The sequence below is a fragment of the Equus asinus genome, chromosome 1, assembly GCF_041296235.1.
Source record: "Equus asinus isolate D_3611 breed Donkey chromosome 1, EquAss-T2T_v2, whole genome shotgun sequence".
NCBI lineage: Eukaryota > Metazoa > Chordata > Mammalia > Perissodactyla > Equidae > Equus > Equus asinus.
The window spans coordinates 51,052,376-51,076,439 of NC_091790.1; the positions used below are offsets into that span (position 1 = coordinate 51,052,376).

Genomic DNA, 24,064 nt, shown 5'->3' on the forward strand with positions numbered 1-24,064 from the left:
CTTAAAAGACATTGGGTTAATTTCCATTGCATTTAGAATTTATGTAAGCGCTGACTTTAATCCAATTAAACAGAGCTCTTAGTTTGGGCCATATCACCCGGGGTAAAAATATCACACACACATAGACACACACAGACACAGCACTTCCACAGCAATTGTTTTAAAAATCACTCCATGAATCTGGTACAATACAAAACTCCCTAGTTATGAATCCAAATTTTGTTCTGAGCCTTTTTACTAATATTTCTGGAGAAGACACTCAAGACGCTAGATTTTTTTTCTCAGCAAGGGCACACTTATGACCTTTCCCCTCTTTTTTTTTTCCTTCAGTCTTAGGATTAGTGATGGTCTAGATAGTAGTTCCTGGAGAGGGGAGATGATAATCCTTTTGAGATAAAGGAACTGGGTGGAATCTGAACTGCCTCTAGAGCTGTATGTCCAGTCTTGCAAGGATTTTCCAAGGACAGTTGGAAGTTACTGGGTTTAACTTAATGACATTCTAGATTGACCTGCCTGTCCAACTACATCACAAAGGGACAGAGAAACTCCTCAAGTTTTCTCCAAGCTGGAGTTTCTGGGGCATAAGCCATCCAACTGAAAGCGTTTCCAACTTTAAAATGCACCCAGGGGGTGAGTCTCTTAGGATGCTTGAGGCATTCCTCATGGTGGTAAAGCTGGTGTCCAATTGACAAGGCCAGAGAAAGGGTGCAAAGGCGCCTGACCGCAGGCATCAACATAGTTATAAGATCTAGTCAAATCCCACTTAGCCCAGGGCACTTAGTCCCTGAGCCAGCACAGGTGAGCCAGGCAGGGAAGCAGGAGGCAAAGGCCTGGAGAACAATGGAAAAGAGATCAGGCCTCACCCTCATGGCCTCTTCCCCAAGGGTTATCGAGATAGAGGTCACACAGCAGTTCCCGTGCAGGGGCACACAACACCATCAGGACAGTTCACAGAATAAACCACAGGTCTCCTATTGTCATAACCAATTCAGTAGGCACCTAAAATGCTTAACAAGTCGATCGCCAAGAGAGGGCACCCCACGTGGTTGCTGGGGTGATCAGGCCCAGAAACCAGAGTGGGGGCTCCCAGAGGTCGAGCCTTTCACACTTTAAAGATTTCTTTGTTTCTCAATTGCAAAGCTCAAAAAGAGCCCAAAAATGGTCACTATCACTTTAAGAGAGAGGAAAGAAAAGGGTCCATTACCTTGAAAATCTCCCGAACCTAGGGCAGCATCCTACTTGTTCTGCCTGTGGGGTTCCTATAGCAAGGGATGATGGGGCGCATCCCTCTGCATTGCATCTCTTGTATGCCTTCCCTATTATGCCTGGCAGTCGTTAAGTGCCAGGTGAGTTGTCCCAAAGATCAAAGAACAGAGAAAAACCGTGAAGAATTTTTCCTCCGGTCTGGGGGACATTCTACCCAATTGCATCCTGGACCCATTCTCCCAAGAAGGGGTTCCCATACTCAACCAAAGGTTAGAGTTTGGTACTTGCCTTGAACCGGAGTCCTGATTGGGACTTACCCACAGTTCAGAGAGTGATCAGGTGCCAGAGGAAGGGATCCCAATCCAGCCTTAGGAAAAGAAACCTTCCACAGGAGTCTTGGAGATTGGCGACCATCCTAATGACTTAAGTGGCCGACCCGTGCCCATGTAAAATTTGTCTATTACAGATAGAGTCAGGAAAGAATGGATTAATTCATTTTCCATCACCCTCAGGCTTAAGGTACTGATTCTATTCAGGCTGAATGCCACGATTTGCCCCATAGAGTAGCCATGGGCAAGCAAACATGGATTCATACAGCTGTCTGAGAAGGTTCCCGATGGAGCAGTTAATTTAGACCCATCCTTGAAAAAGAGAAAGGCACAAGGAAAACTAGAACTTCGGCTCCCAAGCTGGTGAAGCAAGCTGGCTCAGCAGCCAAGGAGTCAAAAGAAAGACTTCCTGGGCTCAAGGCCTGGAAATAGCGTTCCTCTATTCAAATAGCGTGGGTACAGGGCCTATGGGCAGTGAAGAGCTGCAGCATGGCAGCAGGACCCATGGCCAGGACTTAACAGGTCTTAGTCTTATAATATTGCATAAGGAAGCATTCCCAGAAAGACGCTTTAAAACATACTCAAGCAAAGTTGATATAACCTCTTCATAAAAAGAAAATCAGCTCAAGCATTCCAACCTTTACAATCTTAACACATAGACCTTTATATTTCACCAGTTCAATTATAACCTGAGTCAGGGTTTAAACCTAGTTACCATTTTCTTGTGTTTCCTTTTCAATTTGGCTTTTTTTCATAGATACCAATAAAAATTATGATGAGAGCTCTCACAATTTTTTTCCCCAATTTAGAAGTTTTCCGAATTTAAATGATCCATCGTCTGGCTGATTTGACGAGTAGGATCTTAACAGCGACTCAACCAAAGCTTAACCAAGGACAAAGAGGCGTCCCCAAAAGAGATCCAGAAAGTTCACTCCCAAAAATAGCCTAAGAAAGTAAAGGCAAGCAACAAATGTTGAGACGACAAAGGCCCCTTATGAAAGCAGTTGGGACCTCTTATGACAAACTTCCCCGAGAGCTTACACAGCCAGACAAAGAGAGCCAAGCTCTCAAGACAAACTTTCCCAGAGCCCCAGTCTATGTGACTGGCTGCCAAGATGCATGCCGGTACATGCATCCTCCAATGGCGGAGACCAGAAAGGTCACAAAGCCAAGCTCTCAAGACATAGAACAAGACAAAAAGCCCAGACAACAGGCTTATAGAGATGCCTGTGTTGTATGACAAACAAAAAGACAGAGACAAGGAAAAGTCTATCTCTGGGAGGAAAAGGATCTACAACCAGTGAGTACTCAAATCCTAGAGTCGCTGAATCCGAGAAGCTAGCCCCACCAACATTTTCTCCTGCTAATCTAAATTTAGAAGAGCAAAAACCTCACCACTCTTGCTTCCTTTGGACTCTGCAGGCAGAGATCCGGGAGACTGATGTGGTAAGAACTCTTACCTCTTGCCGGCTCTCGTCAGGGGTCTGGGATCTCTCAGCCGCAGCAGTCTAGGAGCAAGCAGTGTCCAGCCAGGGAAATTTCAGCCTGCCAACTACGCCAAAACTGTAGGGGAGGAGGACATTTCCTCTCCCCAAATAGGGGTTCGTCTGGCTGGAGAACGAATTAAATTCACATGAGACAGAATAGCAAGAGAAAATTAAACAAAGCTTTATGAGGAACCATGGCCCGGGGCCTTTCTTCCAGAAGGAAGAAAGGGCACCCAAGAAGTGGGGTGCCAGAGTGGTTATATACCCCCAAACGGGGTGTTTCACATGTGATTGAAATGTCCCTCCCACAATAGTCACAAGATTGCCCTGTCGGCACAGTGCTTGATGGACACAGCAGGTAGTGGTCTGCTGTCTCAGAGGGCGTAGCTGGAGGCAAGTCGATTGTCTGGAGCTGGGCGGTCACAGGTGAGCTCAGCAATCAGTTCCTAGCCTAAGGAAAGATGCTTAATCATTAAGAAATGCCAGCGTTGGGAGGGGGAGGGAAGTTAGTTCCAGGAGGTTACCAGAGTAGCACAATAAAATGCAGATTTTAAGTCCTTGTCTTTGGTATTGATTAAGAGTTTTTAGAGAGAAGGTCATCTCCTTTCTTCTTCCTGGTACAGAGAGGGAGGCAACTTTACAGATAGAGATTTACCTTAAAAATGTAAATGTGTCCTAACAAAGGGCAAGTTACACTCCTCAGAGCCTCCTTCCCTGTCCCACTTTATCAAAAGCAATCAGCCTCAAATAATCCTGATGCCAAAGAGACATATCTTGGGGTGGCCAATTCCAGGTCCCCACAATAACAAAAGAAAATCAAAAGAGACACGGGAAATTGAGCTTCTGAAAAGGCCCGAATCAGTTCCCGAATTTGCAGCCTTTCCTCCAGACTCTGGTTGGCTTCGTGCTGTGATTGCAATTGCTTAACAAAGGGGGTATCCCAAGCCAGATTGCTAAGGCGAAAAGAAAGAAAGAAAGAGAGAAAGGAAAAAAAAAAAACTGGGAAAACAAGTTTTTTCACCGTGGTCTGCTATGACAACACCTAAATCAAATCTAAGGAAAATCTTTGTTCTATATGTCTGTCTGTATCTATATATGTTACAAATGTGTGATACTTTACCTCCAGATGGTACAATTTCTAAAGAGCTCTATTCCTTTGACTTAAAGTAAACACTTACAAAAAAGTTTCTCTAAGAAGTATTAACCCAAATGTCTTTCAAGTTAACATGACATAGATTAATCTTTGCTTAATGAAAGTTTAAGTTGTTGGTTTGATTGAAAATGCATGCCCTCAAGAGTTGTAGGTATTTGCATATGATGCAGGCATGCAAGCCTGTGTTTACTAGTCAAATAAGCTCAGGTTGTCTGTTAGAAATTCGTCAGCAAAATAACAGATATAAATGATCAGTTTTGTCTGATGTCTCATGAGGTTTCCGTAGGTAATCTGAATATAATTGTTGGGAACAAATGATTTAAATAGATAAAAGTGGATACAATAACTGTTTTATGGTTTGTATACTTGGGGAAAAAAAACAGCTTCGAAATTCTTTTTGGTAACAATCTTCAGTTTTGCCAAGTTAAGTTAAATGATAAAAAATCTGAGTATCTGGGTCATTTTTGGATTGGATAGAACACTGAAACATTATTGCCAGACGTATCTAAGTTTATCTACTTTTGCCTTCTTATTGCAGAGAGGCTAAAAGTCTTTGGGTCTTTTACTGTAAAGTGTGGGGTGTTTCTAGAAATTATGAAAAGTGTTTAGAAGGCTGATATAAAAGACAATTCATAATTGCTTACCATTTTCGTGTTTCCTACGGTTTGTTAAAGGTTAAAGAGTTCTAATATATGTGATTAAAGCTGCTAGAAATTAATAAGAAAAACAGCTCTGTATTTAAGGAAAGTAAGGTGTAAATTTTTAGTAAAGAAGGTATGAAGAATGGAATATTTTTGTTTGATGGGTTAAGAAAAGATAAACTTGTCCTAAAGTACTAGGTGGAAAAAAAAAAAGAAAGACTTTGGGACAAATTCTGAAGGCAAAAAGAAAGTTGTAGAAGGTCTGTGAAGGAGAAATTCTGAAAGGAGTTTTATGCCTGGTGAAGTTGGCTAAGATTGAAATGAATCTAATTAAGTAAATGGGTTTTAATATGAAAAAGTAAAGTGGTACAGAAATTAAAATTTGGTTTTCTCTCAAAGGATAATTATCTTGAACTTTTGGTCTGCTCTTGATAAAGAGGTTATAAAAGGTGTTCCTTTGAGTAAGTCTACATAAAAGACAAATCCGTTTTGTTAGTATAATGACTGAGGTCACTCAAGACTTTTGATTGTTTCTGTTGTCACTTTAAATGGACACCTGAGCATTGTCTGACAGTGAGCGTTGTTTGAACAAGTGTTTTCAAATCTTTTGATATTTTTGACAAGCTTCTCCCTCAAGAATATTCAAGTCCCGAATGAAGGCTGTCTTTTAACCTGGTAGAAGGGGGAGGATTTCTCTGTGGATTTTCAGACGGCCCCTGGGACTTCGGAGAGACATTTGTTCTCCCTTCCTGTAAGGTGGAAGATTCTAAACTAATTAGGCTTCCTTGGTAGCTTAATTTACATTGGAAGCATTATCAGATAAGCGATGATAATCTTTCCTAAGTGGTATTATGTGGGTAAATATTACTGATATAAGTGTTTTGAAAATTAGATAACATTCCTAAAATTCTGATCTGTCCTGGCTATCAGCCATAATTCTAACTATCATTTTAAGGTGTTGTATATCAGAAATAATAAGTTTCTCTGTCAATTGTCATTTTTAAGTCTTTTGTTGCCTACAGTCGGTTGTTTTACTCTGATGCTCTTTGCTTTTGCAAATACACTCATCTTCAGAGACATTCATGGAAAAGACTCTGACACTTACTCTGGATTACAGTTTTCTGATAAACTTTCAGATCACAGAACTGGACTGGGTAAGAAATTGCAGAAATCTAATGGAGAAACGGATAACCTCATAGATCCTCCTAACAGGAGCTTAAGCACAGTAATCAATTATACAGGACTGTGTGAACTGATGAGGATGATTATGACTTTTTATGACTTTTATTTGAAATATTGTTGATTCTTTTGATGTTTGTTTTTGTTTTGTTTCCTCAGATATAGGAAATCTTTTCTCTTAGGCTGACTATGACTTACAGCAATTTACTGATAGTATACCATTATGAGCAAAACTGAAACATTTATCTTTTTCTCCCTACCTGATCCCTCCAGAATTTGGAAACCTAGTAAGTGAGTGAGTATGGTTGTTTCATGGCAATATTGTTATTTGCATAAGTTCAATAAGAATCTGTCCTCCTTATAACAGGACATTGGTTGTATTACCAAGGCTTTGACTGGAATGTCATATTTCAGAGAAACGTACAGACTCAGATATGACAATACTGCCTTTGAGGAATAAGGTTGACTTTCTGGAAATAAAGCCACTTGGAAACATGGGCCTGGTACCTTGTGTATAGAGATTATGGCAATCTTACCCGGTAAGTAAGGAAGCTTGCTTATCTGGCAGATGTAAGGAAACTTGGAATATTTTGGGGGAACTCAAGAAGAGAGGAGTCCACCCAAATCTGTAGGTACTGTAGGCAAAATCTGACAGCAAGTCCTTGGCGTGGCTTTCCTGGCCTCGAGAGGTCTTTAAAGTTCAATCTGAGATTCCTCATAAAAAATTTCAGCAAAGCAGATGTAAGAGCCTATATGATCAACTGCTATTCTTGCTGCACTTATGTAAATAATTGGGCCAAGTTTCTTGAAACTAAACTTATTTTGCAAACGAATTAGTCTTAATTTGGCTATCTTTGGTAAAAATGAGGGTGATTTTAGAGAGAAGAACTACGTTTCAGTGAAAAGCTATAAGACACATTTGTGGATGTTAGATCCTAGCTTTGTTAACTGTCTTTGAGGGTTTTTTTCCACCTGTGAACTGGACTGGATCCTGAATTCTTCTGCTGAAATATCTGGTTACAAATCTCTAAACTAATGTTTTCAATCTTTTCCTCATTTTCATTTGGAATCATTGAGATTTGAACCTGCTCTTTTTCCTGAAGCCTTGCAAACTAAAGCTGAATGACTTGATAAAAACTTGAGAGATTCCTGTCTGCTGCTGTGTAAGCTGTAAGCCACTCAGAAAGATATCTGAATGCCTGATGACATCATCAGAGACATTTCAAGCTGCTAAAGATGCTTCACTCCGACATCCAGAAGTCTTCTTGACTGGCTGCCTCCTGGACTCAGGAACTAGTTTATAATTTGCTCCAACCATTAACCTTGTTTTTCTTTTTATTTCCATAGAAATACTTCTTAAACACCTGATTGCTTGCTTCCAAAATAAAGGCCTAACTTTGGGAGCCCACCTGCGTCGCCACCTTCTAAAATGAATTTAACTGGACTGATCTATTACCAGGACTAAGAAATGTGTTCAGTGAGATGAAACAATCTACCACTCAGCTTCTGGATTGTGAAACTTTTAGTTTCAAAGGCGGGACTGTAGGGACCTGAAATTGGCCACCCCAAGATATGTCTCTTTGGCATCAGGATTATTTGAGGCTGATTGCTTTTGATAAAGTGGGACAGGGAAGGAGGCTCTGAGGAGTGGAACTTGCCCTTTGTTAGGACACATTTACATCTGTAAGGTAAATCTCTATCTGTAAAGGTGCCTCCCTCTCTGTAGTCAAGGAACTGATTGCTGCGCTCATCTGTGATCCCCCAGCCCCGAGGCAACACACCTGCCACCCCGCAGCGTTCACTGAGACAGCAGACCTATCTGCCTTCATCAAGGGCTGTGCTGACAGAGCAGGCTCGTGACTGTTGTAAAAGGGACATTTCAATCATACGTGAAACACCCTGTTTGGGGATATATAACCACTCTGTGCACCCCACTTCTTTGGTGCCCTTTCTTCCTTCGGGAAGAAAGGCCCCGGGCCATGGTTCCTCATAAAGCTTTGTTTAATTTTCTCTTGCTATTCTGTCTCAGGTGAATTTAATTCATTCTCCGGCCAGACGAACCCACATTTGGGAAGAGGAAATGTCTTCCTCCCCTACATTAACTAGCCTCACCATGCTGTACACTAGATCCTCAGAACTTATTCATCTGAAAACTGAAAGTTTGTACCCTTTAAACATCTCCCCCTGTCCCCTGAAAACAACCACTCTTATCTCTGTTTCTACAAGTTTCATGTTTCCAGAGCCACATAGGGGACACTAAGTCTTCACGAGCCACAGCGTGTGATTAAGTACAACAATTTCAGCCCATGTGCTTTTGTATGTGCTCCTCCCTTCTGCAGGCCTCTGACCTGGTTCTGGATTACATTCTCTCTCAGTTGGACACTCCGATAGCCTCCTTCCTCCTTTTCCTGCTTTCAATTTCTCCTTCATTCTGCACAGAAACACCAACTTTCTGGAGTACAACTTGATCATACCACTCCCCTGCTTAGAAACCCTCACTACTACTCACTATCTTTGAATGAAATCTTCATCTCCAGGTCTGGCATCTAAGATCCTCCTGGATCTGGTCCCATCTTCTACCGTTTGATATTCTTCTTAATAGTCCTTACATTTTATACAAAGCAAACTCCTTGCCTTGAGCTTCATACATAACTTTGCTTGGCTAACCTGCACCTTTGCCAGAGAGGGCGCTCCATTTCATCCCTTTGTATACAAACTGCGCTTGATCTCTAATGATCAGTCCCATATTACCAGAGACTTCCTGATCACCTTATGGGAAGGAACCTCCTTTCTCTGAATGCCCACGTAGCACACCCTAATGGCATTTATCACCTCCCATCTTGGATTTAGTTATTTATGTACATTTATTTATTTACTTATTGCCTCAAAAAAAGTGTTGAACAGAATTGCACAAGATGCTGGGGATAAAAAGGGAATATAGTCTACTGGTGAGATAGTAACAAGCCCTCGATTGAAAAAATACAATATATCAAATATGATACTGGATGTTAATGAACTCTAAGTGATCAGATAAAGGTTGGCCTAGATCTGTCTGTGGAGTCTCAGAGGAGTGGAGTGGAGTTCCAACGTAAAATATGTTTAGGCATTAATTAGCCAGTTGGACAAGACGGGGAGTTGGGAGGGGGTGAGGTAGGTAAAGGAGAGGCAGACAGCACAGATGGAGGGCATGGCCACAGGAGAAATCACATTTGAGGAAGGCACGTTGTTGACTCTGACAGGATAGGGTATGCTGAGAGAATAGCAACTGAAGGAGAAGACACTGGTCAGGTAGACAAGGATCAGGTTTTGCTTTGCTAAGAAGTTTGGAGTTCAGTCTGTTAGCAAGCATGCTGAAAATGTCAATCAAGGGAATTGCAAGATTGGACTGTGGGTTAGACCCAGGTGGTGAAGTGGATTCCTCCAGAGACACAGAGAAACTTTAAGCAACCTGGTGGAGGTTACACATCTGATCCATCTTTGTATTCCCTGACTGCGCCCAGCACAGTGCCAGGCACGTGGGTTATATACAAATTGTGTTTGTTAACAAGTGAAAGAAAATGAGATCACCACTTTCAGACTAAAACACAAACAGAAGTTTATTAGCTTTAAGCTTCGCACTTCACCTGCATTATTCAGATCACACAAGTATAGGGCATCTTCTAGCTTCCTGAACCTTTTGATCCATGTCTCCGATTCTTCAGACTCGTTCTTCATCACTGGGTTCAGGAAAGGCTGTGAGACTGGCCTGATTTTCAAAGAGCTTGGGGGATCTTTGGAGGCTGAAGTCTCAGCAGTAGGGTTTTCTGGCTGCAGATCCTCTTCTAGAGTTTTCTACCAAAACAACACAACTATCTCACTGGCAACACATTCACCACCTAGATCTTCTCCAGTCTCTTGGCCAAAGATGAGGCCATACAGCTAGCGAGATTTACTGTAATGTCTGGCTTTGTAAAGCTTGGAGGATGGGTTTCAAGTCCTGAGTGCTATAGGACTACATCTGTGAAGCCTTCCAGGATGTAAATTACTGTGTTGAATGTTTTCTATGTTTTTAAGAGAAGGGTGAAATCATGACTTTAATCAGTTTGCATTTCTGATTTTCACAAAGAAAAGGTTTTTGTAACTGGTTGAGATTTTTCTTGACGTTCTATACTAGTGGGATTCATGGAGGAGGGTCTTCAGGAATTGCTTATAACTTCTCCACGGAATAACCTCTGGACAATGAGCCTGAGGTTCTTGACAAAGAATGACTGAAAGAATAGTGACGTTGTCTTAGGCTCATGGGCTCCTTGTAATGGACCATAAAGAACTTCTAGTTCTGTCTGTCCTGTTAATTTAACTAAGGAAGACGAGGCCCAGAGAGTGGAAGTGACTTACTGAGATCAGGCAGTGAATGGTAGACACAGAACTATAAGGAGATGTAGAGGTTATGTCTAGCTCAGTTTGGCATCCTAATCTCATGTCTACTGCAAAATAGAGATGTTTTTAGAATAATGGACAACCTAGTCCCGGCAGCCATGACAGGCATTCTGTCACCTACCATGTACAGAGTGGCATCCATTGTTTGATCTTCACAACTTCATTTTTCCAGGAATTTTCTCTCCTGCCGAGCCATATGGTTAGGGACAGAACAGCCATATCTAAGTGTACAGTGCAGGACTGGGTATCTAATGCAAAGGGACCAATGCACTCATTGTTCAGTGATTTTGGAACGATTTGTGAGAGATGAAGACAGAGGGATATACAAACAGAGATCATTCTGTGTGAGAGGTAGGAACTCTCACGGGTTTTACACACTGTGTACTGGAAATGAGAAAAGGCTGATCTGTCCAGAAAGATAGAGACGGACAGAGAGAGAGAGAGGGAGAATGAAGCTAACAGCAGAGAGAAGAGAAAAGATATAGGACGTCATGATGAAGTTCAAGTCCCTGATTTTACTTCACTGTTACTTGTTACATTTCTAACCTTAGGTAGCATAATACGCTTCTCTCTCCTTCCAATAAATTTAGTAGAGTTTCTTCTCTTAATTTCAATCCAAATAATCTTAACTAACTCACCATAGAATTATGACTCTAACTTTTGAAAATCATCTGTGCTTCCCCCAACATTCAAATACCTGTATTTCTCCAATATAGTACCTTTGTCTCAAACTTCTCACATAGAAAGTATGAAAATCCCATAGGTCTAAAGAATAGTAATTGAGATTAGAAGTCCAGTTTTAGTTGGTTAACAAACATGGATTAACCTGCTGCTGGGAAATGTGAAGAATTGTTTTGTTTGAAATAATAGAATGGTACATGATATGGTACCCACATGGATAACAAGCAACCAGTAAATTTTAAGAGATTGATATAAAAGAATTCTACTTGGATAAAATCAACTTTGGGAAGGGCTGAAAGTTTTCATAAAATAAACAGAGTAGTGATTCTTATACTTTTTAGAGCTTTAGATCACTTGAGAAATCCAACGAAGGCTTTAGATAATCTACCCAGGCAAATGCACATTTGCATGCAGGATGACTTTAGACAGTTCAAAGAGGTCCTTGGATCTGAAAAAGTGATTTTAATAATTTTATATTTCTTCAGATAGATCAACACTCTCTTTGACCACTAAAGACAGGGAAAGGGGGAATTTGTATGAACCTGAATTAGGCTGAACTAAGTAAGTGAGTGAGTACTAACACACTCTATACTGTTTTCGTCCCACTGTGTCAGGAGGAAGTCCACGTCCCGTGATTGGCATGTAAGACTGTTCTCGTTCTCGTTCTTGCCTATCTTCTTTCAATCCCACATATACATCTTTTTCTCCAACCACCTAAAACCAGAAAACACGAAGCTGTTTTGTGCCTTGTGCATGCTGCTCCCTCTGCTGTAAAAGCCCTTCTTGCCACTCAGGCCTTGGATGGTTGGGGTCCTACTCATCCTTCAAGATTTGACTCATATTTCACTTCTTGTGGGAAGCCTTCTCTTACAGACAAGCTGGCTGAGGGGCGATTCTTTGTGGCCCCTTTATCCACCTCAGCACTTATCGTGGAATGTTGTAATCATTTATTGACTCTCTCTTCTACCAGAGATCTGGAGACTGGCCTGTGAGATAGTCGTTTATGTATCCTCAAGGTCTGGTTAGTGACCAGGGCATAGCTGGTTCTCAAGACATGGTTACTGAATGAACAAGTGAATGAATGAGTGAGTTTCTCCGGGATCATAAGAAAGTTGGTTTACCACACCTCTGCTTCAATTCCCCCTTCTAAAAAGTGGGACAATGAATGCTACTTATGCAGGAATGTGACACAAATCAATTACTGCAGAGATGCCATAAAATCCTCAAAACAGAGGCAAAAATAAAAGAGCAAGGTGTATTTTTTAATAATCTGATTCACAATAGATGATACTCAAGGAGAAAAGCATCTGCTGTTGTTTCTGGCATGGCAAGAGGCTTGCCAAAATTGACATGATTTTCTAAGACATTTTGAAGTGTGAAGTGCCTGAAGAGGCCTCCTGCCATTTTGAGATGAATTATGGTCTAATCTGGGCATTTAAATAAAAACAACGACAGAAAACCTCAGGATGCTTTTCAATTCTGTCTGCATCTTTTCCTGGCTAAGTGCTGGGAATATTAAAAATGTAATTTAACTGCTTGCAAGATTTTGTTTGCAAAATCAAAGAGCCCATTACATTTTAAAATGTGGTGTCTGGGGAAAAGGTCACCCTCAGTCTCTGGAAGCTGAATTTAAGATGTTGAAATAGGGGGCTGGCCCTGTGGCCAAGTGGTTAAGTTCGTGCGCTCCACTGCAGGTGGCCCAGTGTTTCGTTGGTTTGAATCCTGGGTGCGGACATGGCACTGCTCATCAAACCTTGCTGAGGCAGCATCCCACATGCCACATCTAGAAGGACTCACAAGTAAAATATACAACTATGTACCGGGGGGCTTTGGGGAGAAAAAGGAAAAAAATAAAATCTTTAAAAAAAAAGTTGAAATAGGTCTCAGAACCACCCTTTATTTTGATGGCAGTGGGAGGATTGGTCACAGGCTTCAGAACCATTGCACATGCTACAGGTCCAATTTCTTGCGGCAGGTGCCAAGCCCATGACCAGGTTGTGGAGAGAGGTTTCTGCAGCGATATCAGCTAAGGCAGGAACCACCCCACACTTGAAGAGGTTTCTACCTCCCTTCTCTGCCAGAGGAGATTCTCAAAGTCAAAGAGAGTCTGACATCACGGTGGTGGGTGGAAACCAAAAACCAAGAAGGGGGGGTTAGCCCCGTGGCCGAATGGTTAAGTTCACATGCTCTGCTTCAGCAGCCCAGGGCTTCACCAGTTCAGATCCTGGGAATGGATCTCAACAAGCCATGCTGAAGCAGCATCCACATAGCAGAAGCAGAAGGACCTACAACTAGAATATAAAACCATGTACTAGGGGAATTTTGAGAGAAGAACAAAAAATTGGTAACAGATATTAGCTCAGGGCCAATCATTAAAAAAATAAATGAACAACACCAAAAAAAAAAAAAACCAGAAAGGAGGACCCTACCCAGCATCAGAGAATAGAAGGTGAAAGATGAGTGAAGCTCTTCCTCAAGCTCCACATACCCAGGTGCATACCATTTGTTTAGTTGTGTCTTGAGTCATCTCAGGAATGTCAGGCTGCACTGGAGTGGCAGAGGTTCCCTTTCCTCTGTTTCCTGAGAAAGATAGAAAAAATGGAAGGGTTAAGTTTGGTCTCTTCATTGTAACACTTACAGCCAGGCAAATAAAATGTTGAGGCCCTTCTATGTGTTTGGCACTGTGTTAGGCGATGGGGATATGGAGGTAGATCAGAAAGATCTGGTTCCTGCCCTGATGGAGCTGACAAAGGGGAGGTAGGCGCTAAACAATTACTCAAAATTATTATTTAATTACAAACTACCATAAACACAACAAAAGAAGATGTGAAAATATTTTGTTTTAGGGTAGGGGTGGGAGTGGTGGAGAACCAGAGGAGGCTTCTTGGAGGAAGTGACACTTAAACTGTGGATCCAAAGGGTGAATAGGAATTTCTAGGCAAAGGTGATGGTGGGTGTTCACAAGGAGCAGAGAGTTCCAGATAAGCAGAGACAAGAGCCTGTAGAACTGCCCTGAATCAGGAGGACTTGCACAGTTTGAGGAGTGGGCAGCAGCTTCCTCCCATGGCCCTACCTCTTAACAGAAAACCAGGCATTTCTGCCCCCTCTCTCCACACAGGTGTATGCCTCAAAGATCAGGCAAAACCTCTCTCTTCCACTTTCCCTCTCCTATCAATAGTCAGAGGGTCTGAATGGGATGAGGTTTGAACAGCATCTCTAACCCAGTACCCCCACAATTGGCTTCGGTTGTATTCCTAGCATTTATCACTATTTACATTATTTTAAGTGAAGGAAAAGCTTTCTGTTTACTGCAGGTGAAAAAGGTCCAAGTTGCTCCGAGTCATAGAGTTTGAGAGTTAAGGGGATTCTAGAAACAGTATAGAGTATACAGGCAGGAAGATGAACTTTGGTGTCAGCCCTGAATGCTAATCTTGAGTCTTCCCTCTCCCAGCTGCAAGCTTTCAGATCCTAATTTTGCCAGTTGTGAAAGGGGAGAAAACCAGTGATTTACCATAATGTTGTAGAGATAAAAAATTACCTACCTAAAATACTTAACACAGGGAAGATGCTCAAAAAAAGGATTCATTGTTTGTTGTGTCATTATTATCATAACACCTTAGGCAAGTCTAGTTTGCTTAATTGAACACTAATTACGATGGGCCAGGAATTGTCCTGGGCACTGTTCACATGCATCATCCCTGTTAGTATAAGATCTAGATCCTAGACCCTGTCCCAGGCCAGTTTCTCTGCACTTTTAAAAGTTTCTTTAGAAGAAAATACACACTAGTCTCCCTGGTCTCCTTTAAGCTTCCCTTTCTCCCCCCTAACATCTACAAGCGTGGAAACAGGTCATGGTTTGCACATGTAAAAATCATTTGAGAAATCTGAGGCAGGGCTGATGTTTTTTCTTTCTAACACAGTGGGAAGGATCATCTGTGTAGTCTGCCAGTTGAAGGTTTGTACTGGAGAAAATAAGCCAAGCTGGCTTCTAGAGATTTCCAGGTGTTGGAAGGGCCAGGTTTTACAATGCTTCCATGAGTCTGATGGTTACACATCCAGCCCTGCCATCAGCCCACCAATGACTAGAAACTAGTGGTCTTGAGCACTGGCTGCATATTAGACCCCGCTGGGGAGCTTTAAAAATTGCCAATGATTGGGCGTCACACCAGGCCAATTAAATAAGAGACTCAGGGTGAGAACCAAGCTCAGCACCTGTGAAGAATTCCCTCGGTAATCCTAAAGTGACACCAGGGTCGATAACAACTGATTTAAATAAAGGATTCTGGCCTCATTGGGTCCACTGAATGAAGCTTTGTGAGAATATATATATATATATATATATATATATACATCAATATATATGTTTGTGAGAATAATATATATCAAAGATCTGTACATGCCAGACATTTCCCACACATTTTCTTACTTGAAGAATAATGCTCTGTGGTAGAAAGCATCTCCATTTGACAGATAAGGTAACAGAGGCAATAAAGGCTTCAGTTCCCTGCTTAAGATTACAGAAGTGGGGTTAGGTCTTGGATTCTAACGCATTCATTCATTCAACAAACATTTGTTTAATGTTTACTACATGCTGGGCACTGTTTTAGGCACCACGATACAACAATGAGCAAGAGAGAATCTTCTCAGGGAGAGTGCGTTCCAGTGGTGAGGACAAAGAGAGACATAAAATAATGTCAAATAGTGATAAATGCTATAAACACAACCAAAGCCAATTATGGGGGTATATAGAAATGCAGTTGCTATTTTTGATAGGGAATTCACCAAAGGCCTCTCTGAAGTGACATTTAAATAGAGCCGTGAATAGAAAAACAAGGGAGAAAGCCAAGCAAATGTCTGAGGAAAGAGCATTCCAGGATAAAGCTCTGGGGAGAGCAAAGGCCTCAAGGGCGTGGTGTTTGGTGCATTCAAGCAACAGTTGAGAACAGAGCCGAGCTAACCCAGGAGGAAAAGGGAAGAGAAGTGGGTCAAGTGTCATGCCATGTGATTTGAGTTAATTTTTTTTTTTTTTTTTTTTTTTGGCTTTCAGCATTTGTTCCTCCTCTGGTGATTACCCACTTCTACTGTTAGCAACTATATTTTGCTTTGTGGAGACCACTCCTCCCCCATCCCAGTGCTGTGGTTTGGTAGTATTAACCCCCAATTCCAACTCTAAACCTGGTCTCTGCTTAGTTGAAGACTAACGTGGTATCTCAATCACGATCTTGGTTCAAAGATGGGCATAAGACTCAATCTGAGCCTCAGAGGTGAGAGGAGATATCTGCTATAATTTCTTAGCTAGTAATGTTCTCTCCTTCCTAGAAGGACCTACCAAAAGAGGGAGCTGTACAGATATGATGACATAGCTGCCATGGCTATTTTGCTATTGCAGAGGAGTGCCCACCTGGAGAAGTTGGAGGACTACCACGTAGAGCCTAGAGATTATGCCAACACCAAGTAAAGCAGAACAGAGAGCCAGAATGAAAGCAGATCCTTGATTTTGACACCTGAATGGTTAGATCAACCCACACCTGTAAGGCTTGCTGCTGCCAGACTTTGCACTTACATAAAACAAAATCTCTTCATGGTCTATACCCACTGAGTTGGGTTTTCTGTCCCTTTGTATAAGTAGTTGTAAGTAAGAATTACTATAGCTATTTTTTTTCCTTGATAAAAGGGAAGGCAAACTCTTAGCCATTTTTCTGTCAAATCTTGAGTTACAGGTCTTCAAGCAATGTTTGAGGGGATCAATGAGCCTCTGAGGCCACCTTCATTCCCTCCTAATTATCCCCCATCAGCAGCCATGCTATAGCCCTGCTCCATGATTGCTGCTTCTTCCTCTCCCTCACTCACAGGCCCCACAATGAAGAGATGCAAAGTTGGGCCCACACTTCCTTATTGTGAAATACCCCTTTAGACCTTAGACCATACCATGTTTGGTGGGCTCTAAATGTTTTGTATTTGTCTTCATGGGAATCCATAGCATTTCTTGGATCTGTGGCTTGAAGTCTTCTATCACTTTTGGAAATTTCTCAGCCATAATTGTTTCAGATATTGCTTTAGCTCCGTTCTCTTCCTCCTGTCCTTCTGAAACGTTGATTACATGTGTACTGAGTATTGTCAGCATTTCCTATATGTCTCATATACACTTCTTTTTGTATATTTCATTCTCTTTTTTCATTCATGCTTATTATTTTAAGTCTCCAAGTTTGTGGTAATTTGCTACAGCAGCCTTAGGAAATGAATACCCTCATTCTCAGTCGTCCAATCCTGGCATAACCAACCCACAATCCCCTGTTGTAAATTCCCTCTGTTTGAAATACCTGGTAATGTTTCTCTTTCTCCACTGAAACACAAAATGATATACCACCCCCCCACTCTAAACCCTCAGAACCTAGTATTTTGATCCCAAGGGGAATTAGTGAACAGTTGATGTGTAGTTGACACCAATGCATATTTTTTCACCTGTCATACTTAAAACTTGCTAAATGCTAAATATTTTGTGCAATTCATCCTTATCATTTCACTTAATATTACATCTTGGAAATGTTCCTGTATTGGGCCAACCATGTTATTTTACAGCTGAATACTTTTATCAATTGAATATACTGTAATTCAATTAAATGGTCCCTGAATGATCGTTTTGCTGTTTTCATTTTTAAAAACACTTACCAAAAAAAATTCCTGCACTAAACTTATATGTAAATCTGAGAGGATTTTTTGTGAGATATCAGTAACATAAGTCCCTAGCTTTGGGATTCCTAGATCCAAGGGACTATGTGACTGAAATTCTAATGCATAATACCAACTCTAACTTCTTCCATAAGTGTACCTATCAAAGGGCTATCACCAGAGAATGCTTCATGATATAATAATATTTGGAGAAGTATGCCTTTTATGATCCAACTGGCCTAAAAGAACAGCCATCAAGGCAATCATCACTCCTAGTCTTTCTTCACTGGTGAGGCATCTACATTTCTGGGAGTAATGAGATGAAACACAACAAAGAAACCACTGAAGCTAAGCAGCATAGTCAACAATAGTTCTGGGAAATGGGAGTGATCTCAAGGAACAAAATAACTCAACTCACCTGTAGGAAAGTCAGAGGAAGCTCTGCTCAATTACTCAAGAAAACTCTGTCATCTGTGCAAGGAAAGGAGCCATAAGATGGGTGAACCATATCATTGCACTGAAAGAAGGTGCAATAAAGCTGGAAATTAAATTGATACTGAAGGAGCTTTTTGATACTTGTATCATTCAGGGTGCATGCAGGAAACAGAAACTACTTTAAGTATCTCCACTAGAAAGGGCTTTACTATAGGAAATTAGACATCCACAGAATTATTGCAAGGGCTAGTAGAATGGAGTTTGGTGTCTGCTGCTAGGCTCAGGCTCAGGGTCAGGCCTCAGCAGATGTAGTCCAGAGATGGGGGAACTGCAGGAAATTCTGGCTGATGTCTCCGTGCCCCTGACCATGAGGTTGGTGACTAGGCAGTGCAAAGTGCCTTTTGGCCACTGGAAAAACTGATGCCTGCCAGGGCCTGGAGTTCCTACTAATGCCGGAAAATAAATATACGAAATGTCCCTGCTGCCCTTCACTACCCCTTCTGCCTTTCAAATCTCATGCAACTGCATTACATTGATGGAACTTAAATCAATTCTGGAACCGTGGCATCAAGGGAGTTTTGGAAACGTTCTTTTTAGCCCTCTCAAGTATGGGAAGTACTGCAACACAAGAAAGAATGTACAAGGAGATGGAAATGGGTGTTGAGTGTAAATAGATGACATTTGGTGAAGTCCCCAAGCAGGAATTTCATGGAGCAATACTTGTGCATGTGACAATCAGGGAGTCACGTAATGCTTATGAGTAATTTAGGAATGCTTTGTTAGTGAAAATCACTTATACTTGCTTGTCCAGTATCCTTCCTCCATTTGTATATAAATACATTCTTCTCTGGGATCACGGACTACTGTCAATCTCCCATCCCCTCCCTTAGCCTATGCTGTGGCCACCTTGTTCAATTAACTCTATCACTTTCTCCACCCATCCTTCCCTCCCTTCTTCCCTTCCCCCCCACTCTCTATCTCTGTCTCTGTATCTCTCATTATTTTTTGGTTCTGGTTCTTCCTGAAGTTCTATTTTCCCTCAATTTTATATGTCATTCCATAGCCTTTAAAGATATTTCTTTTGCTTATGTTAACAAAAGGCAGTTTCTGTTTCTAGCAACCAGATAGCCACTGGTAAGAATTTCTATCTCCTTCTTACCTATCAAAAGTCAAGCAAGGGGGCCAGCCCCGTGGCTGAGTGGTTAGGTTAGCGTGCTCTGCTGCAAGTGGCCCAGTGTTTCATCAGTTTGGATCCTGGGTGCGGACATGGCGCCGCTTATCCAGCCACATTGAGTCAGCATCCCACATGCCACAACTGGAAGGACCCACAACTAAGAATATACAACTATGTACCGGGGGGCTTTGGGGAGAAAAAGGAAAAAATTAAATCTTTAAAAAAAAATGTCAAGCAAGTTGTGAGATATATGTCCTGGGTTTTGCAGAGGAGTTCTAATGGCATATAATCTTATTCTCTTCAAATAAAAAGGATTGTTAGATTTTTAACTAGTTTGCTTTGTTTATACCTCATAAAACTTTTCCAAAAATGATACCATAAATCAGAAAATATGGCGTCCTGAGCTTCATGTCACTTTGGACATATGAATAGGTAAGGCATAGGTATGCAGGGCCACAAGCTAGACAGCTGATGACCGTATCAGCTGCTGAAGGCCCAGGCAGGGAAGAGAAATTTGATGAAGCTGCACTCTCAAGAAACATTAATAATCCAATGAAGATCTGATATTAGCCCGAATCTGGAAATGAGCTATAGTAGAAGTAGCTCCTGCCTTCTACACTTTCTGTAATTTCTTTCCAGGCCTTCTTAGGAGAGACAGGCTTATGCCTATGACATCTTCTGATCCTCTGAGAAATGACAATAATGCAAGAAAAAGTCCCAGATCCATTGATATTTCCACATTCATAACATTTATTTTTCAGAGCTGCTAGGAGTTACGAAATATGAGATAAAGCCTCGGGACAAAATGGCACCAGAAAACCTCTTTGCCCTTCCTGATTATGTGCTGATAGTAGGGGACCTGTGGATGGCCACTTTCTCACTGTGCTAACATGTTCTTCCCTCTGTGTGAGCGCATTCCTGATGTCTCCCTGTGATTCCAAATTTCCTCCTCTTACAAGAACCCCAGTCAGACAGGATTAGGGCTCCACCTTAATGGCCTCATGTAACTTAATCACCATTTTAAAGTCCTTGTCTCCAAATACAATCACCTTCCGAGGTGCTAAGTGTTAGGTCTTCAACATATGAATTTTGGGAGGATACAGTTAAGCCCATAATGGTAACAAGGATTCAAAGAAGCCCAACTTTTGGTACAACTTACTTAAGGTCTCTGAACCTCAGTTTATTCATCTGTGAAGTGGGTATAGAACAACACAACTCCTGGGGCTATTGGGAGTATGAAAAGGGAGGAGCCGTGTAGAATGTCTAGCCTGTGCCTGGGACATGTGAAGTGTGTGTGCATTAAAGCCTTATGCCCCTGAGTCAGGCAGTCATTTTGGTTACCGTTTAACTCAGCTGCTGGGATGCTCACTCAACAGCACCATCTTCCTCTGATTTTACCTTCTTGATCATGAAGCCTAAGTTGTTACCCAAAGCCAGTGCATTTCAGAGCCAGGATTTCCATCTAGGCCTGAGTGATTCCAGGCTCATGCTGCCTTTCTGCATGGATGGGGGCTGAAGGGGTAGGGGAGGTGCTAAACTGGCGAGGAGAAGTTACCTGCAGGCCCTCAGCTTCTTTGGATACAACCTGCCCCTAGAACTTAAAAGTCTCCCAACATTTGCATCTGTATCCCCCACCTCTACTGGGTCCTAGAGGAGAGGGCAGTAGATACTGAGCTTCTCAAATCCAGGACTGTTTTCACTACCAAGCCAAGGGTGGAGTCAGCTCTGGAACTCAGCAGTGTGCTTAAAGCCCCTGTGCCTCACCACCACGGTACAAGCTTCTGAGTTTCATAGGACTTGCAGGAGAACAGGTATAGAGTATCAAGAGCCAAGACTCCGAACACAAAGAGCCTGCATTTACTCAGCCTTATCGAGGAATTCATTTATCAGTTACATATTGGTTTTAGCCTCTCTCTGGTGCCTCAGTTTCCTCATTTGAAAGAAATAATACCTACCTCATGGGGGAATTGCAAGGATTCAAAGAGTTAACATTGAGAAAGCACTTAGAATATTGCTTGGAATATAGGAAGCACTATATAATTGTTAGCTATTAATAATAAAAATAACATTATGAGCAATATTATTATACTTACTCCATATGAATTCTCACCCCATACGAATTGTGGGCTTCTGGAGGAGAAGGTTAGCATGCCTGAGGCAAAGTCATCCATTCCGTTCGAAGCCAGGGAACAAGCGGGTAAGGCAGATGACCCAGGATCGGACATCCGCAGGCCTGGTGGACAGGCTGTGCCAGAGAGCGAGGCAGGGTGAAATCCCAATGATCCTGGGGATGGAGGAAAGGGAGGATATTGTCGGGGTCTGCTTCTGAAAGCCATGAAAAGAGTAAGCCGGCCACCCATTAAATGGCCTAAATTCAGACAGGTCCAATAGGGCCCTGGGGAAAGCCGAGCCGCCCCTCCCCGCCCCGCGCCCACCCCCCCCACCCCCACCCCACCACACCCACACACTTTGTTCCAGAGGCCGCAGGACTGCCTCAGGCGATACACAAACTGGGACCTGGAGGCCCGGGGCAGTACAGTGATCCCGAATCCGTGTTTCAGATCTCAGAAGTGCTCCAGACACCCGTGGGAAACTCCAAAAGTTGGCGATCCGTCCTGCTACCAGTCCCGCACAGCTACGAGTGGCTGCACGGAGGGTGCTCCATAACCGACTTGAAGCTGAGGATGCAAAGGAAGACAAGATGATGAAAAGGCAGGCCGCCCTGCTCGCTGTGGCCCGCCAGTCTCCTCAAGGTATCCTGAGGGAGAGGGGGCATATGCCATGGGTGAGTAACCCCGGCCCCCACCGAGGGGCCAGGAGGCCACCCACAATGTCGGGGGCTAATCGGTGTGCGGACTGCCAAGAGGAAGGGCGTTGGTGGCAGGATTGTCCGAACCGTCCCCAGGGAGGGAAGGGATCGAAGAAGACCGAGCCGTGGCAGTTTCCCTTGACCACAGATGAGACGTGATGGGGCTGAGGGACAGCCCCCTCCCCCGGTTGGCTCCGGGAGGCCCCGGTGACCTCGGCAGGAAGGAGGAGAGCAGGCTGAATCTTTGCTCCCTAGTGGAGCCGTGTTCTTGGTGTGGAATGCCCACAAGGGAAACCTTTCTGAAGGAAAGTGTGAACTGAAGGAGGTCTCAGGAAAGGGAGAGACCGGAAGACGTCTGGAGCCCTGGACCTGTGAAACAGGGTCCAGACTGCTGAAGGATTCCTCACTGTGTGTACCAGAATGCCCCGTTCCCCACCCCCTTCTAGGGAGGGACATGCGCTGTGAGTTAGGGGCCTCCACAGGCCGGGAACAGGAGAAAACCGAGCTCCAAGCGCCAAAAAGTGGGGGAGGTGAGCTGATGGCCCTCTTGCAGGATACAGCAGCCCCTGAGAAGCGAGAGATTCCCCTACATGATTCAAGCAGGGCTAACTCGGAACTATGGGCCCAAGGACAGGTGGAGTGAGCAGCTGGTGCCACGCCAGGAAAGGTAAAACGGAAGCAGGTAGGTGGCTGGCCCCGGGTAAAACATATGCCCCTTGAAGCCAGAAGCCATAAAGAGGAAGCTTTCCCGGAATCAGTAAGTTTTCAGAACAGGGGAATCTAGCTTTGCCCGTGACCTTAGTGCTCTCAATGCTGTGCGCTCCTGGGGCTATAACAGTAAATGCCTTCCCTTGGTTTCTGGCACCGAGTGCCTAAAAGTCCTGTGATTGCCCATACGAGAGCCACATGGCGCATCTTTGGTTAGGAGAATTACTTTAGGGCTCAGTTCCTGAAACGAGTCCAGAGCCAGAAAGGCGAAGTGGTTTGTCTGGTGTTATTCCTAACAAGCCCCTTTCAACGCCACCTGAACTGGTGTTAACGAGGTGAGTGTTGGAGAAGCCCTAAGGGTGGGGGCTGGGTGCCGGGGAAACCAACTGTGCGATTCGATTCGGGCCTTGGAAGTTTCAGGCCTGTCCCCGTCCCCATCCCCACCCCCAGCCCTGGGGTGGGGGCGGGGGCAAGAGGGGCTGAAGGTCACGCTGAGTAGCCAACGGCCAATGACCGTAATCGACTATGCCCAGGCGATGGAGTCTCCGTCAGACTGCGAAAGGACGGTGCTCAGACAGCTGCCGCGTTGGCGAACACGTGGAGGTTCGGGGAGAGTGGCACACCCAGAGAGGCCCCGGGAGCTCCTCCTCCCTGCCACACATGTTTTGCTCTATGCACCTCTTCCCTGTGGCTGTTCAGAAGGGAGAGGTTCTCCCGAGTTGTGTGAGCCGCTCTATCAGAGCCCTCAAACCCAGGGAGGGGGTGGTGGGAACCTGCGGTCTCGCGGCCGCTTTGTCAGGAGCACAGGTCACGACCCGAACTTGCAATTGGCATCGAAAATGGGGGCGGGGAGAAGGGTAATCCTGCAGGGTGTGATTCTATCCCCAGGAGGATAGAGTCAGATGTGAGCTAAGTATGTTCAGCTTCTTGACCTGTAAGGGATATGATGTGTCTAAAGGGATGGCTCTGTTTTTTCTTCCTTGGATTCTTTACATTGGATGCAGGGCTATCAGCTTCTCTGATAAACTATGGCGACCATAAACGGACGCTTTTGAGTGGGGCAAGCTGGACACCGTGGTTAAAGTGTAGCCCCCAAGAGAGCAGTAGCTGCCATCTGCCTGTTAATCAAGAAAGCAAAAAAATCGGCTATGGACCTACCTATGAGGGTTTGGACTCC

At 43.4% G+C, this 24,064-nt stretch overlaps 2 long non-coding RNA genes across 4 annotated transcripts in view; one reads left to right on the plus strand and one right to left on the minus strand.

The window, feature by feature from the left end:
• Nucleotides 1-1,669: 1,669 nt before the first annotated feature.
• Nucleotides 1,670-24,064, plus strand: part of LOC139041156 (uncharacterized) — a 28,109-nt gene continuing 5,714 nt past the window's right edge. The window contains exons 1-2 of one of the 2 annotated variants that reach the window (XR_011495946.1): nucleotides 1,670-2,835; nucleotides 21,932-22,123. This is a non-coding gene — a long non-coding RNA (uncharacterized lncRNA). Of the gene's footprint in view, nucleotides 2,836-3,355; nucleotides 3,449-21,931; nucleotides 22,124-24,064 lie in introns of those variants that run through there. The other variant, XR_011495943.1, reaches the window with a different exon arrangement.
• Nucleotides 11,673-21,971, minus strand: LOC139041162 (uncharacterized). Of its 2 annotated transcripts, none has more exons than XR_011495974.1 (3): nucleotides 21,839-21,971; nucleotides 13,593-21,654; nucleotides 11,673-11,806 (listed from the first exon to the last, which is right to left on the minus strand). It is a non-coding gene; the product is annotated as an uncharacterized lncRNA (long non-coding RNA). The 2 variants fall into 2 exon arrangements; XR_011495971.1 differs by lacking the exon at nucleotides 11,673-11,806 and having other exon boundaries at nucleotides 13,580-13,672; nucleotides 17,021-21,654.